The 16,886-nt window shown below is 47.8% G+C and overlaps 1 non-coding gene and 1 pseudogene across 1 annotated transcript; both read right to left on the bottom strand.

Moving 5' to 3' along the window:
• Positions 1-248: 248 nt before the first annotated feature.
• Positions 249-16,886, bottom strand: part of LOC136480057 (protein PEP-RELATED DEVELOPMENT ARRESTED 1 homolog, chloroplastic-like) — a 139,205-nt pseudogene continuing 122,567 nt past the window's right edge.
• Positions 13,452-13,560, bottom strand: LOC136484493 (small nucleolar RNA R71). The gene has a single exon (XR_010766013.1). It is a non-coding gene; the product is annotated as a small nucleolar RNA R71 (small nucleolar RNA).

Below are 16,886 nucleotides of genomic sequence, written 5' to 3'. Positions count from 1 at the left end.
ATCTTGAGTTACGTAAGTGCATTTCTCTGAATTAGTTTCTATGTTTGTACGGAATATGTGGTCTCCCCACCCCCACCCACACAAATATTTCCCCCATCATTTGCCTGTTGCCAACTGGAGAAAAGACCTGGGGTTATATTCAGACTACTGTAGCCACATTTTATTGTATTCCAAGATACCACTCTTAATTGCAGCTTCTTCTAACCGTATATCACCTATGACGAATAAACAACCAGAAGTCTGGAACAATGTGTGAAAACATAAAATTACAGATTGCCAAGGAACAAAAACTAATGTCAATAATGGTATTACACCTCAAATCTGTTATGAGTCTAGTACTTAAATTTAGTCAATTGGCAAGGGTAACCACTTGGTTATACCACATTACCACTTCCAAGCCTGTAAGTTACTTCTAGACTGCACAACGCGACAACATTCTTCCCACGAGTGATCTATGGCCTTTAGATAACCTTATCGTTTCTTCCACTCCACTTCTCAACAAAAAGATATGTGACCACTTAAAAAAGGTCTCTAATAACAACCACAGCGGGACCGGTAGGACCAGTAAATCCGGTAAGTAGAAAACAGTACATACCTTGGTGCACCCAAGGCTATCTGATATCATGTACCTTCAATAGCTACAGATGTGCAGCTATATACTCCTTATGTTCACAAACTATTAGTGAACCCTGATAACAATGCTAGAAGGCCATTTCCTGAAGAATTTTGAGTGTTGTTTGATGTACCTAAAATGAGAAAATACGGTCAAACCATGCCCATGATGATTGGCATACATGAGTAGATTGTAAGCCAAGAGATCAGCCAAAGAATGGACCAGTAAGGTGCTCACCCATTCCAGATGTTGAGCTGTAACGCCAGATGTGTTACATGCATATACACCACCCAGGACCTTACAGCCATGCCACAAAATTGTAGACAAAAGGAAAACGCTATGTCATGCTAAAAAAAGTGAATGTGTTGTATATAAAATGAAAGATGAGATCAATACCTTGGAAACAGTCTCAAGGAACATTCCAGGGCAGACTGGCCGTGGCTTGTGGCCAGATACACTTCCCTAGAGGTCACATAAGGATGTGCAGCGAATACTTATTAATGCAAAATATCTGCTAATTTCTGAACATACTAATGAACCAATTTGAGCTCAAAACTCACCCTTCCTAATACTCCAGTTAGACTCTCCTGTTCAGAATGCGAAGCAGCACTTGGTTCAATGTTATCAGCAGCTTCCCCTCTGCCATTCATAACATCCTTTATCATCCTTTCCAATGCCTTCCCAGGTTTAAGAGCAACGAGCTTGCTCAAAAAGTTTACCTGCCAATTTAACGTGAGAGAATACCTTGAATTCAATGACATATAAATGAATGATCTCGATAAATCGTCTATAGTTCGAGCATATTTTTCAGCCAGTAAAAAACAGCCTTCCTTCTAATTATAGAATAAGTTTTAACTTCACTTGCCATTACCCACAAGTCTTTAGTGCAAACTTCTGTTTTTCAGTTGCCAATTTCTTGCATCTTTCTTGCCAATTTCTCTAAGAACAAAATATCCCTGGTTGATTGACAGGACACCTGCTACGGGGACTCTATCACTAACATCACTAGCTATGTGACCCACTAAATTCACAACTGGCTGATCTCAATTCTCGTTCATTGTAGATGACACCATGTAACAAGCATACACAAATCAGGCAAGCAACAAATGGAGAGTGATTGGGAGACTCAACCTTCTTCCTCAATTCACTTGGGCCACCCAGATCTGGCCCGTTCCCTCCCCCATCTTCGGCAACCTTGCTGGTTGGTGGGAGAGGGGCTGGCCTCAACTTCTTTCCCCTTGTTCCCCTCGCTAGTTTTAGAAACAAGGCAAATTTTGCTATGGGACATTGGAAAAACATGGTTTTATCTACATCACACTACCAACATCAAAATTTGTTGAGTACCATTATTGGATCACGTTTGTTTTGTAACACACCTCACGCAATAGAATATGATTTTCATTGTTTCTGGAGGAAGAAGATTCTTTGAGTGGACGATTTTGCCCCTAGCTCGGCCAACGCGGTCTGACCAAACCCATTAACCCTAGCCGGTCGTTCTCCCTTTCTCACGCTGTCTTCTTCCTCCTAAAACCACTCACTCTTCGTCCTTCTCTAATTCCTCTCATCCGGTCCTTGTTGAAACCCTAGCCACTAGAGGGCCAGTAGAGGTGGAGGATGGCGGCGAGTTCTCAATCTGCGTCAGCATCAGGCCCGCCCTCTCTTTCGGCATTCAGAGATGCTCAAGGGAACCTTCCATTGGTGCAGTGCAACCTTTGTGGCCGGGTATCGAGCAAGCTGCAGAGCTTAGGGCAGAGGTTCTACAAGTGTCTACTATTTGAGCATGTAAGTTTGTAGATTGTTGGAACAGAAATCCCCTGCACAGGTGAGTAATCAGCTCACCAGCACACTCACACACACCATGGCTAGAGGTAGAAGAAGGGGTGAGAACGGAGCACACGAGCACACTGAAACTCTGAATGTTTGCTGCTCTGAACTGATTTTCTTCATTGCATTTCCTAGTCTTATATACACATTACTAGTACCTCTACGTGGTATACTAGTACACCTACTACATGTACTACTAATACATGGCTGAGATCAGCCTCAACAACTACCATGGCTGAGGTATGCCACTACTTATCTAGTGTACAATCTAGTACTAAGAGGTGATGGCCTATTGCCATACCTCAACAGTAGTCAGCAGAGCTGACCGAGTGCCAACCCTACTGTTGCAGCAAAAGCAAAGAGTGTGTTAGACTAGCGCCTATAGGGCTGGCCATGGGCCTAGGCGCCCACGCCGGGTGGCTGGGCTGCCTTTGGTATTATAGTAGTTGATCTCCCAGATTAGGCAAGGATGTCTATTGATTGGGTGTGTTCTATAAACCCTACACCGATCCTTGCCTATAGATGTTGTACCCCCTTGTACACATTAAATCAATCTACTATTCATGTGCCATATTGACTCACATGGTATCAGCAGCCTAGGTTAGGTCTTTTCTTCCGCTGCCCTACCTACTCGCGCGCTGCCCCTCTCACCGTGCAGCGTCGCCATGCCTACAACACCTCCATCTACCCCCAAGTCTGGGGATGTCGACACCTCCTCTACTGGGCTCACCGGTGACCAGGCTAACGAGGCCGCCACCGGCGCTCAGTGCCCTGAACGCGAGCGCCAGGACGCGTGCGATGCTGCCTTGGCGCGCGCCCTCCAGGCCAAGGAGGAGGCCGCGACCGCTGCCAAGGATCGTGATGTCGCTGCCCAGCGTGCCAGCGATGCCTTGGCGCGCGCAACCAAGGAACGCACGGCCGCTACTGCCATTGCCACTCCGGGAACCTCCGTCGCCGTGTTAGGAGGTGCACCAGCGCTGACCACTGACCTCCACACCGCCATGCTTCTTCATGAGGCTATTGCCCTCCTGCAGCTCCATGCCCAGGCGGTCGCTGTCAACAACATCCAGAATCATGTAACCATCGTCCTCGACGTCAACTCCAGTAACTTCAACCGTTGGCGTGATCAATTCATGCTCATCCTCGGCAAGTTCTCTCTTTAGGACCACGTTTGCCAGGCTCCTCTGGTCCCTGTCTCCCCTGACTCGGCTCGGATGGATTGTGTCAAGTCCTAGATCGTCACCACACTCACCTACAATCTCACCGAGATCATCTCCACCTAGGGCTCCACTGCTAGGCACACCTGGCTCACTATAGAGTCTCAGTTCCTCGGCAACAGGGAGGCGCACACCATCCATCTTGAGACATGGTTTCGCAACTTCATCCAAGGCGACATCTCCATCACTGATTACTGCTACCACCCAAAGAAGATGGCCAACGATCTCATGGCACTTGGTGAGGTCATCACTGATCGCACCCTCGTCCTCAACATCGTCTGCGGCCTCAATGAGCACTTTAGACATGTCGAGGCCCTCCTCCGTCGTGCCCAGCCCTTCCCCTCCTTCCTGGAGGCCCATGACGACCTCATCCTTGAGGAGCTCACCCTAGAGAACTAGAAGGATGCCCCTGCCACCGCTCTCACCACCTCCACCACATCGAGCTCTCCCAGCCTTGCCCCTGTGTTATCCAGCACGAGCTCTAGGGGTGCTGGTGGGGGCTCCAAGTCCTCCAACAATCACCGCACCAAGTGTGGCGGTGGCGGCAAGGGTGGTAGTGGTAGTGTGCCCGCTGTCGGCCAAGGTCGGCGCCCCCTGCTGGCACGCCACAGCAGTAGGCTACCACTTTGCAGCAGCAGGCCAGCGCCAGGAGCTGGCCCGCCCCCTATAATCCCTGGATGGGGTCAATCCAGATATGGCTGGGTGGCCCACGTCCTCCATTGGCACCCATCTCTCTACATCCACAGTAGTAGGCCCACCTTGCCCTATAGTAGTAGGCCTTCATCACTCAGCAGCAGCAGCAGACACTCATCACTCAGCAGCAACCTGCTGCTGCACCTGCCACCATCGACGGCACTGGTCAGTGGGTCACGCCAGGCTACTACAACCCTATGACCGGCCTCTCTTCATGGGATCCTTCGACCCTCACCTCCGCCTTCAGCATGATGTCATTGACTCCTCCTTTGGCCAACGAGTGGTACTTCGACTCAGGTGCTACTTCACATATGACCTCTCAGTCCACCTCTCTTTCACATGTTTGTTTCCCGCGATATCCTACTCCTTCATCTACTATTGTCGGTAATGGCTCTATTCTTCCGGTCACTGCTATTGGAAACATAGAGTTTCCACACGCTTTACTTCTTAATAATGTCCATGTGTCACCACAACTTATTAAGAATCTCATCTTTGTTCGCTAATTTACTACCGACAATAATTGCTCTGTTGAGTTTGACCCTGCTGGTTGTTCTGTGAAGGCTCTTCCGTCCCAGACCGAGATCGTTAGGTGCAATAGCTCCAGACCGCTATACCCTCTATGGCTTCCTATAGCACACTCCCTTGTGGCTTGGGCTACCTCTCCACTGTGCCATCGGCGTCTCGGCCACCCTGGTCATGAGGTGTTATCGAAGCTTGCGTCTAGTGTCTCTTGTTAGATTGAGGATTGTTCAGGCTTATGTCATGCCTGTCAGTTAGGGCGTCATGTTCATCTGCCCTTAAATGTGTGCACCTCTCGTGCGTCTAGCAAGTTTGATCTTATTCTTTGTGATTTGTGGACATCCCTAGCTATCAGCATTTCTAGATACAAATATTATCTGGTTATACTTGATGATTGCACTCATTATTTGTGGACTTTTCCTCTGCACCTTAAATCTGACACTTTCAGTACTCTCACTCACTTCATCGCCTATGCCTCCACTCAATTTGGTGTCTCCATCAAGGTTGTCCAGTGCGATAACGGGAAAGAGTTTGACAACTCTAGCACCTATAACTTCTTCCTCAACCAAGGCATCCACCTTCGCATGTCTTGCCCCTACACTTTGCCTCAAAACGGTAAAGCCAAATGCATTATTCATTCCATAAACAATGTTGTTCACTCCCTGCTTTTTAGGCGTCCATGCCTCCCTCTTATTGGGTCGAGGCCCTCTCCACGGTGACCTCCTTGATTAACATCTTGCCCACCAAGACTCTCCAACTTTCCATGCCTCACCTTGCCCTCTTCGGCAAGCCTCCAACATATGATCACCTACGAGTCTTTGGTTGCAAATGTTACCCAAACTTGTTCACTAGCGCTCCACACAAACTCGCTCCTAGGTCCATCCTATGCATCTTCCTTGGCTACTCTGCTCATCACAAAGGATACCGCTGCCTTGATCTCTCTTCCAAACAGAGTCATCATCTCCAAGCATGTCATCTTCGATGAAAATGCTTTTCCTTTTGTCGAGCATGATGGTCCTCACATTCCCATGGACTTCAAGTTTCTTGATGCTACTGACATTGTGCCTATTCCTATTGGGCCGTCACATAGGTTTCTGTCTATAGGTACCTCTCACGGAGCTACCACCAGTGCCCCTGTCGGCCCCTCAGCGGCTATGCCTGGGGCGCTCCCTACTACTGCCACCAGAAGCGCCCATGCCGGTCGTTTAGTGACTGTGCTTGTGCTGCCCACACTAGCAGCAGCGCCTGCTGATCGACCAGTGCTCATGCCCATGCTCTACATCCCTCCTATGTTGCGCTCACCAAGGATCATGGCAGACCCTCTGCCCGTGCTACACGTGGCCACTGACGGTTCTCCTGTGCCCAACCCGTCTGCGCCCACCACGGCTAGTGGTGGGGATAGCACTACTTGCCAACTGTACATCTCGCCTGCACTTCGAGAGGCATTGATGTCTCCTGCAGGTCTCCCATCATAGGCATCACCACCCCATGGGCCCCACCCAGGTTTCCGCCTCTTTGGCTAGAGCATTCTTTGCCTAGCACTACACACGCCGGCCCTAGCCTCCTGCACTAGCCACACCGCCTCCACCAGCCCCCACTCCTCCACTGCCCAAGGGTGCTGTTGTGGTCCCTCTAGTGACCAATCAGCACACCATGGCCACAGGTTCGAAGAGCGAGTTTTGGATGCCTGCTGTGTTCCACGCTGCACCTCTAACACAGGTGCCATAGAAATTCTGTAGTGCTCTAGCTAACCCCAATTGGCAATCGGCTATGGAAGGGGAACACTGTGCTCTTCTGCAGAATCACACTTGGGACCTTCTGCCTCGCCCCCCCTTGGGCCAACATTGTCACTGGCAAGTGGATCTTCAAGCACAAGTTTTAGTCTAATGGCTCTCTAGAAAGGTACAAGGCGTGCTAGGTTCTCCGTGGCTTCACCCTGTGGTCGGGTGTGGACTTTGATGAGACCTTCAGTCCTATGGTGAAGCCTACTATTGTTCACACGGTGCTCTCCCTGGCTCTCTCTCATCGATAACCTATTCATCAGCTTGATGTGAAGAACGCCTTTCTACATGGCAACCTGACCAAGACAGTGTATTGTTAGCAGCCATCTGGGTTTGAGGATTCTAGTCATCCAAACTTTGTTTGTTGCCTAAACAAGTCCCTATATGGCCTCAAGTAGGCCCCTGGTGCCTGGTATAGTCGGATGGCTACATACTTCCTATCCCTTGGGTTTGTTGAAGCCAAGTCGGACACCCCACTCTTTGTCTACCGTCTCGGATCAGATACTGCCTACCTATGGCAGATCATCTTAGCTCTTCAGCAAGAGATCTCCATGAAAGACCTTGGTGAAATGCATCACTTCCTTGGTATGCATGTTTAGCGATGTGGTGATGGACTTCTCCTTTCTTAGCGGCAGTACATGCTTGATATTCTTGATCGCGCTGAGATGGTAGAGTGCACGCCATGCTCCACTCCAGTCGACACCAACCCAAAGGTTGCTATAGCCGACAGCGCCCCTGTGTCTGACGCCTTAGATTTTCGCAGTCTTGTTGGAGCCTTATAGTACTTGATGTTCACCAGGCTAGATATTGCTTATGCTGTGGAGCAAGTGTGCCTCCATATGAATGAACCCCATGAGCCTCACCTTGCAGCCCTCAAGTGGATCCTTTGCTATGTTTGAGGAACTCTCCACCTTGGTCTCCTGCTGCAATCATCTACTTTGACTGATCTTGTTGTCTACACTGACGCTGATTGGGCTAGTTGTCTGGACACCCACAAGTCCACCTCGAGCTATGCTTTATTTCTTGGCAACAACCTCATCTCTTGGTCCTCCAAGCACTAGAACACGATGTCAAGATCCAGCGCTGAAGCCGAGTATCGCACGGTGGCCAATGAGGTTACTGAGGCCACTTGGCTCCGCCAGCTTCTTCTGGAGCTCCATGCTCCCCTCCGGCGTGCCACATTGGTGTACTACAACAACATCAATGCAATCTACATGTCCTCCAACCTAGTTTAGCATCAACAAACTAAGCACATTGAGATCGATCTTCACTTCATCCGGGAGGGCATTGCCATTGGCGATATTCGTGTCCTGCATGTTCCCACCACTTCACAGTATGCAGACATCTTCACTAAGGGGCTTCCCTCTTTAGTGTTCACAGAGTCCAAGTCCAGTCTAAACATGCAGAGTGGCTGATGATTCGACTGTGGGGGCTATTAGACTAGCACCTATAGGGCTGGCCATGGGCCTAGGCTCCCACACCTGGTGGCCGGACTGCCTTTGGTATTATAGTAGTTGATCTCCCAGTTTAGGCAAGGATCTCCGTTATTGTGTGTGTTCTGTAAACCCTACACCAATCCTTGCATATATATGTTGTATCCTCTTGTTCACATTAAATCAATCTACTATTCGTATGCCATATTGACTCATAGAGAGGGGGAGCAGCAGATTTTCTCATAGTTCTTCCCCTAATCTTGCTGCTGAACCGATGACTTGACCTCCACCATGCCAATCATCTTCTTTAGCTCAGTGAACCAAAGATGCCTGAGCAACTTGGTGAGGATGTCCATCAGCTATCGGCCGGTTTGACAAACTTGAGGATGATTTGTCCTCCATCAATGCAATCCTGAAGTGGTATTTGACGTTGATGTGTTTGCTCTAGTCATGGAGGACAGGATTCTTGGTGAGGGCGATGGCAAGCTGACTGTCAACCATCAAAGCTGGGCCTCACCGGTTAGCTTGCCCAGCAACCAGACAGCCTAGCACGCTGCTGTGGCCGCCGCAACGTACTACGCCTCGCATGTAGACAACGCCACCACCTTTTGCTTCAAGGATTGCTAGGCGATTGGGGATGAGGCGAGGAAGATGAGCATACCGAAGGTGCTCTTTTGCCCGCCATGCCTGCATCGTTGAAACTCTTAGAGCCATAGCCCAATTGCACAGATCTTGGGGAAAATGATGCCCTAGTCTGCCGTCCCCTTGATGTAGCGCAGTAGCCGCTTTACCACAGCTCAGTGATCCTCCTGGGGATCCTTCGAGAATCGACTCACATACCCATAGCAAACGCGATGTTGGGCCATGTGTGAGTCAGGTACCGTAGCCTGCCGATGATGCTCCGGTAGCTTGTTCATCCACCTTCATTGCGGTGTGTTCTTCGATAGCTTCAGCCACTCCTCCATTGAAGTCACACAAGGCTTGCAGTCAGCCATGCCGCTCTGCTCTAATAACTTCTCCATGTAGGCATGCTACCCATGGAGATGGAGCTGCTCCCCTGCTTCACCTCGATGCCAGGTAGTAGGAGAGCTGGCCAACATCACTCATGTGGAACCAAGCCATCATCACATGCTTGAAGCCATCGATGTTCTCTACTCACACACCAGTGATGATCAGGTCATCCACGTACACGCCAACGATGAGTTCCGCCTTCCCCGTCGTCATGTGTAGAGCATGTGCTCTGTTGCGTAGCACGTGAACCCAAGCTCACTTAGCATGGTGTTGAGCTTGTGTTCCATGCCCACAGGGCCTGCCATAGCCCGTAAAGGGCTTTGCACAGCCCAAGCACCTTGTGTTTTGCTCCCTTGACGGTGAAACCCAGAGCTTGCTTGACAAAGACTATCTCCACTAGCTCGCCATTGATGAAGGCTGACTTCACATCCAAATGGTGGATGCACCAAACCTTCGCCACTGCTAGAGATAGCAGTAGGTGAAAAGACTCCATCTACGGCACTGGCATGAAGACTTCCTCAAAGTCGATTCCTTCATGTTGGACGAAACCCCGGGAGATGAGGCGTCATTTGTGCTTGACGATTGCTCCATGCTTGTCTGGACTGACCTTGTAGACCCACTTTAGCCCGATTGGATGGCATCCGAAAATGAGGGTCAATGAGTTCCAACATCTGGTTGTCGCCGATCGCCTTCATCTCCTCAATCATTGCCTACCGCCAGTTTGTGTCCTTCTTGGCCTCTACAAATGTGGGTGTCTCTTTCGCTCTCACCAGCAGCAGCTCTTCATCATCGAGGATTTTGCTGGCCAAGCCTAGAGTAGCCGAGCCACCAATGAGGTCATCCAAGGTGTAGAAGCGCACCTCACTGTTGTGGTGCACGTCCACGTGCGCACCCAGATCGCTCAGTGGAGTGGCTAACTCCACCGACATCTGTGGAGGGGTCCCCTGTCCTGCTAGAGATGGGATGGTGGTGTCTACACGGCTACTGGTGGAGACTACTTGTCCGAGCCCGCCATAGCTGGACTTGATAGCTCCTCAGCTCCAGCATCTCCACCGCCATGGATGACCAAGTGCTTGACTATGAAAGTGCCTCCGACACCACTGGTTTCCCTCGTGCCCGGATCCTCCAAATCCCAGGCTACCATTTCGTCAAACACTACATCTCAAGAGACCAACACCTTGTCTCCATGTGGATCATAGAGCCGATATGCCTTGCTACCCTCCTTGTAGCCTAGGAGCACCATCGATGTGCTCCTATCTTCAAGCTTGGTGAGGATGGGCTTTGTCTTCTTGACATGGCCGACACACCCAAATGTCCGCATGAAGGAGACATTAGGCTTCATCTCGAACCAAGCTTCGAATGGTGTCATGTCCTTCAAGCTCTTTGTGGGCATGCAGTTGATGATGAACACCGCCATGCTCACTACCTCCTACCAGAACTCTATTGGCAGGTGCATGGCCTTCATCATACTGCGTGCCATGCCCACCACCATTAGGTTTTATTGCTCTACGACTCCATTCTACTACAGTGAATGGCATAGAGAGATGGCGCGCCATGCTTTGATCTGCATAGTACGTCGCAAATTCCATAGAGGTGAACTCACCACCACGATTGGTCCACAGAACCTGTAGCTGCTTCCTAGACTTTTGCTCTCTCGTCAGGAGCTATAGCCACATGTAGCAGGAAAAAGCGCTGCCTGCCATGCGTAGCCGGTGCGAGTGGCCCATGGAGATCACCACGGATGAGCTCTAGCATGTCCCAAGCATGACACTAGGCCACCTTGTGGAAGGGTAGCCTCCTCTACTTTCTCACCAGGCAGCTGTCACACAACTCATTAGCATGCTTAATGTGTGGCAGTCCGAGCACCATCTTCTCTAGACGCACAAGTGCATCGCAAGTGGCCTAACTAGGCATACCATAGCCATGGCTCCTTGATGTGCCATGCCGCTAGGCACACCGGCTGCTCCACCTCCAAATCAAGCATGTAGAGACGATTTCATGAGCATTGTACCTTGGCGAGAAGCTAGCACTCTCGATCCTGAATCCGTAGCACGATGCTGTTGATGAGCACCTCACAGCCATTCTTGTCCAGCTGACCGATGCGGACGATGCTCGAGCGTAGCTGATGGATGCAGCACGTGGTGTTCTCTATTCTAGCACCAGAAGATGATGGTGCCGCGGCCACGGATCTTCACCTTCGACCCATCGCCGAACTTGACCGAGTCGATCATGCTGCCTTCCAACTTGCCTCCCTGGAGCCAGTCATGTGTTTGCTGGCACCAAAGTCCACGTACCATCTCTGCTCCACACCACCGCCCATGCATCCAAGCTGGACTTGGGCATGTGACTTGTCTAGGAGGACGCTCTGCTTACCTTGCTCCGTAGTCCTCAGCTCCTCCCTCGACACTGGCTCTACTTCAATGTCGTTCAGCGTGTAGAACTCCACTATTAGGAGGGTAGGTGCTGACAGTCACTAACACCTATTTTGACCATCAACATTCCACCCAAAAGCATGGTAAAGTGAGGTAAATCATCATCACATGTGAAGAATTATGTTTAAATTTCACCTAGTTCCACTTGTGCTTGTAGAATTATTTGTATACAGGAAATATGGCAAATTTTGGCTAAAATAGTGACAAACATGGACCAAGGAAGCAAGTGGACATGGCAGGGCCACCTGGGTCCATAGGCCAGCACCACCTAAGCACCGCCTATCCACACCTGGTGCTAACTTGGCACGTTGCCACGTCACCGATTCGTGGGAGCTCTTCCACAGCCAATAGGAAGCATTGATCTAAGTCGGTTTCAAACGATGGTGACGATGGAGAGGCCATGGAAACATGGGCCCATTGTCATAGACATGGAGCTTCACCAACCGACTTACCGGCCAAGTTTCACCACATGCTGTCTCCACAAACCACCTTGGAGGAGCAGCCAGTGCTCCTCCAAGGCGGTTTCTAGCTTTCCAAGATTCTCTTAGCTTTCTAGCTTAGCATTAGCTATAGAGTAGTAGTCTAGTAGTAGAGTAGAGCAAGAGCGGAGCTTCTCGGAGTCCAGACGGGTCTTCTGGGTCTGGTATAGCTCCTTTGTAATTCTTTCATTTCTGCATTACTTTATTTAGTATTTATTTTAGTACTTTATTCTAGTATTGCTTGCTTTACTTTAAGTACTTAGTCATTAGTGTTCGTCATTAGTGAGCTTAGGTGCTTATTGTTTTGCATTAGTAGCATAGGTTATCTTATTAGTAGTAGTCTTTCGTTAGTACCGGTTCCACCCTCTGGTTAGGGTGCTTTGATCTCATTTCATCGGAGCTCGGATCGAAGTAGTAAGTTTATAGATTAAGCATGGTGATTAAGCTATACATTACCTATGGATATGGCTAGGCCTCTGGATAGATTGTGGTAGGTGGCAAGTGGTGACAACCTTGTCCATCCTCTGTATTCCACCATGATAGGTCTAGTTATTAAATCGTAGGGTTCATGGCAGACCTTGTCTATTTAACTCTCCTAGTTGGTAGGCGGGATGTGCCTCGAAGTAATATCGCATTTCTCCTAATTATTTGTTTACCCTTAGTTACTAGAAAAATATATCGCTCGTTCTCCCACCTAGCTATCTCTGGTTAGCTTGTATTTAGTAGTTAGTTGAGGTAGTTTACACCCAACCTTCACTATAGTTCACCTACCTAGGATCAACTTTAGACCTACCTTTAACAAATCCTAGTCCTATATACATTCTAGCCTTCCGCCTTCCCGTGGGAAAAAATATAAATTCAACACTAGGTACTCACCGAGTGAAGTGCTATGCAATAGTTCTGTGCGCTTGCGGAATCCTCCAATAGTCATTAAGAAGTATCAACAAGCATTTCTAGCGCCGTTGCCGGGGAAGGCAACTGTCATCGAATTTATAAGGCTAAATTTGTTAGCTAGCTTGTTTTTAGTTATCCTAAGTAGTTTATCCTTTGTTTTCCTCATATCCTATCACTACCCTCCATGACCATGGGCGGTAAGTCCATTCGTGATTTTTCTACACCCTCGGCTACTAATGTAGCCACCGAACCCAATGTTATCAATGGGGACGCTAACATTGAGCTAAAGCCAGCGTTAATTATGATGGTTCAAGCTAGTCCATTCTGTGGGAAAGCCCACGAGGATGCAATTGCTCACCTCCAACATTTCTTGGAGATTTGTATCATATTCACCATTAAGGGAGTGAGCCAAGAGGCTATACGTCTTCGCCTTTTCCCCTTCTCTTTGTTAGGAAAGGCTAAGCAATGGTTTTACTCTAACCGCAACGTTGTAGATACCTAGGATAAGTGTTCCAATGCTTTTCTAGTTAAGTTTTTCCCCATGGGGGAAGACTAATGTTCTGCGTAATAAGATCTCTAGTTTTCAACAACTAGGAGATGAATCATTTCCTAAAGCCTAGGAACGAATGCAAGAGTATGTCTCTACATTCCCACACCATGACATGGAAGACTGGCTTTTGATCTAGAACTTCTACTATGGATTAGTGCTGTTAGATAGGAGCCATTTAGATGCTGCTGCTGGTGGTACATTCTTTTCGCTAAGTATTGCAGATGCAAAGACACTGGTCGAGAAGATGGTCTCCAACCAAGGATGGAGCGATGATCGACTCCAACCTTGTAAACGAGGTATGCATTCAATTAAAGAAATTGACATGCTTGTAGCTAAGATGGATCTATTAGCGAAGCGAGTAGAACATTATGAGAAGGTGAGTGCCCAAGAGACACTCAAAGCTATGGATTCCCACATGACTTGAGAAGTCTGTGGAGATGTTGGACATTCAGGCAATTCCTGTCCCAAAACTGTTTACACCAAAATTTGGGAGAAGAACACGGGAATTCGGAGGCTTCCAAAATTGTGCCCATCAAGGAATCGATTGCATAAGGATCGATATCAGCTGATTCAGATATGACTCTGGAATTGGATCTCTTTGGATGACGTCAACAGATAGCATTGATGAGCTATGGTTGGCACTAGGAAACTACATATCGGACTCTACAAAAAGGGAAAGATTAGGGTCCAAGTTATCTTAAATTAGGAATGTTTTCTTCTATGCCAAAGATTGTAATGAGTCGTGCTCGAGTAGGATTCATGTTTAGGCTCCGGGTATAAATATTGGACCCCAGCTATTGTAAAGGACACATAATCAATCAAATACAAGTCATTTACTTTTTTTGGGTCCGGCCACACCTTAGGAGTAGGAGTAGAGTAGATCTCGGTGAGTTCTTCAGCGAGTAGGGCTGCATCGGTCTGGCCGACCTCTGGCTTATCTGTAAGTACCGTCATGGCTTATACTTCTGTTCATACGGCTGCATCGATCCGGTCGACCTCCACTGCGACTCTGGTATAAGCTAGTTATCGACTCTTGTTTAGTTCAAGTACAGCTACATCGATCCGGTCGACCTCCACTGCTCGAACTAGATTAAGGTCAAGTTATCGGCTCTATCTAAGGATGGCATCCTTTGGGTAGATTCATTAAGTTTCCAATGTTGCTTATTGCTTTCATTGATTATTTAATTATAGCAATATCACTTCGCCCGATTGGGATTGATCTAGATCGGCCTTATATCTTGTTTAGCCCATCGTCTTTTAATCTAAATTGATCTAATCTGCACTTTAAACGATGGTTATGTTTTATCGGCTGTTTTATGTCAATCTTGATCATGCATAGTGTGCGGTTAAGGCTTGTCTGGTCTTGAATAGATCTATTGGCTAACGAGAACCGTTCCATGGCCCGTTATAATGACCTGTGTGATTCTACCTCACACCCCACTGTTAGCACCGTGGAGTGGGGATCGTTATCTGGTAGATCTGTTCCTGATTGGGCATGACTTTAACTGTGTGCTATGCCTGAATCGGCTGTTTTAGCCGATATCGAGTGCTTTCACATACAGTTCACATCATGAGACCATTGAAGTAAATATATGTTGAAAGATGTGTTAGCCCCATGATCTTATTATTGTATTATGGCCTACATGATTCTGCCTCGTGCCACACTGATATTAGTAATAAGTTAGGGTCATCGAGTTTATCGCTGTTTCTATGGCCTGCATGATTCTATCTCATGCCCCACTGGTCATAACGATAGATGAGATCTAATATGTTCATTAGGCTTATCTCTATTAAATGGTTAAATGATAATGAGCTGTTTCTTTTATATAAAAAGGGGAATTTGGTTACCTGCAGTCATTGGCTTAGCATAAACTGATTATTGTTGACATCCTATTGCCATTGACCAGTATTTGTTTTAACGATATTCATCCTGAATTACCACCGATTTTTCTTCCATAATTCATGAGTTTTAACTGATTTATTCTTATGAGTATGCTGGAATCGGCTATTTAGTCGATCTCCTTCCACATCGGCTCTTAGAGCCACACATTCGGGACTGTTTGGCAACACCGGCATATTCCGCCTTAAATTACTGATTAGCTTTCTCTCCTTGTCAATTGCAGGGTCAAATTGACTGGCACGTCTCGGGAGGAGTGCGCAGGATCGACCACCCCTATATTGAAGCCAGGCGGATCTACATCTCCATCGAGCAGACCCTTCTGGCTTGCTCGTGTTCCCTCGGCACGGGACGAAATTTCATGCCAACACACGTTCTGGCATGCCTGGTGGGACACCATAATCATCATGGCGGCTTACAATAACAACGACATCCTCATGGTACCTTATGAAGACCTACCTGATGGAGATAAAGATGTCATCCGCAAAGCTACAGAAGAATTTCAGAACAAGTGTTTGTTGTTCTACACCAAAACATGTGACAATACAATTGTTCAGAAATATCCACTACTAAGAGTTCTATTACACAGGCAGACAGATGCGGTTGAAGCTAAAGACAGGCGTCTCTTCATGGAAGCTGTAGACAAATCTGTTCGTGATGCCATATCAAGCTATAATGAAGCTTTCTTGGACACATTAACAACACCATGAAGGAGGTGTTTCATGGGTTTCCTGTTGATCAGATGGTGCCGGCTTATTACAACATTCCACATCCGTCGACTCAAGGGACTAATCAAACCGGTACTAGCCATCAAGGAGCAGCACCAGCTACTAATGATGATGTCCAGGTAGTTCAAAGTTCATCTGAGCAAGCTCAAGGTACTACTACAAATCAGATACAGTATAATCCTAGATCATCAGTGCAACATGTGCAATAGCCGATGGAGCAAGGTCAGAACCAGATGATTGATTTTGGCACATCAGACCACATACCGTCGTCGGCTCAAAAAATAGCACCATCAATTCAAAGGATCTGTAGAGATATAGATCCTCATGTCTATAATCAAAGACTTCAAGCAACAAACCAGCAAAGGACCCAACAGATAGAGATTCCATAGGGGTATCATTATGGCACAGATTATAACACCCTTCACATGATTCTAAATCTAGGGTATCAAGGCACATGGGATTTCAATCCATAGATGGGTCAGCAGGTGCAGAGAAATCCAAATTCAAATGCTGATGAGTTATTGCTAAGAGTGACCGAGATGATGAAGAATCAGTTCGGTCTAAAGCCAAAAGGACTGTCCTTCTCGTACAAACACCCATATCCAGAATGGTATGATTTGGTCACCCTTCCTACAAATTATAGGCTCCCAGAGTTTGTCAAGTTCACTAGCCAAGACAGCACAAGCACGATAGAACATGTCAATCAATATCTTACACAATTGGGCGAGGCATCCGTTGAAGAGGCCCATCGAGTTCGTTTCTTCTCCTTGTCCCTATCAGGGCCAGCCTTCACTTGGTTTTCATCACTGCCAGTC

The sequence above is a fragment of the Miscanthus floridulus genome, chromosome 9, assembly GCF_019320115.1.
Source record: "Miscanthus floridulus cultivar M001 chromosome 9, ASM1932011v1, whole genome shotgun sequence".
Classification (NCBI taxonomy): Eukaryota; Viridiplantae; Streptophyta; class Magnoliopsida; order Poales; family Poaceae; genus Miscanthus; species Miscanthus floridulus.
The sequence above is the reverse complement of the archived record's forward strand: the minus strand, read 5'-3'. Positions and strand labels throughout refer to the sequence as shown.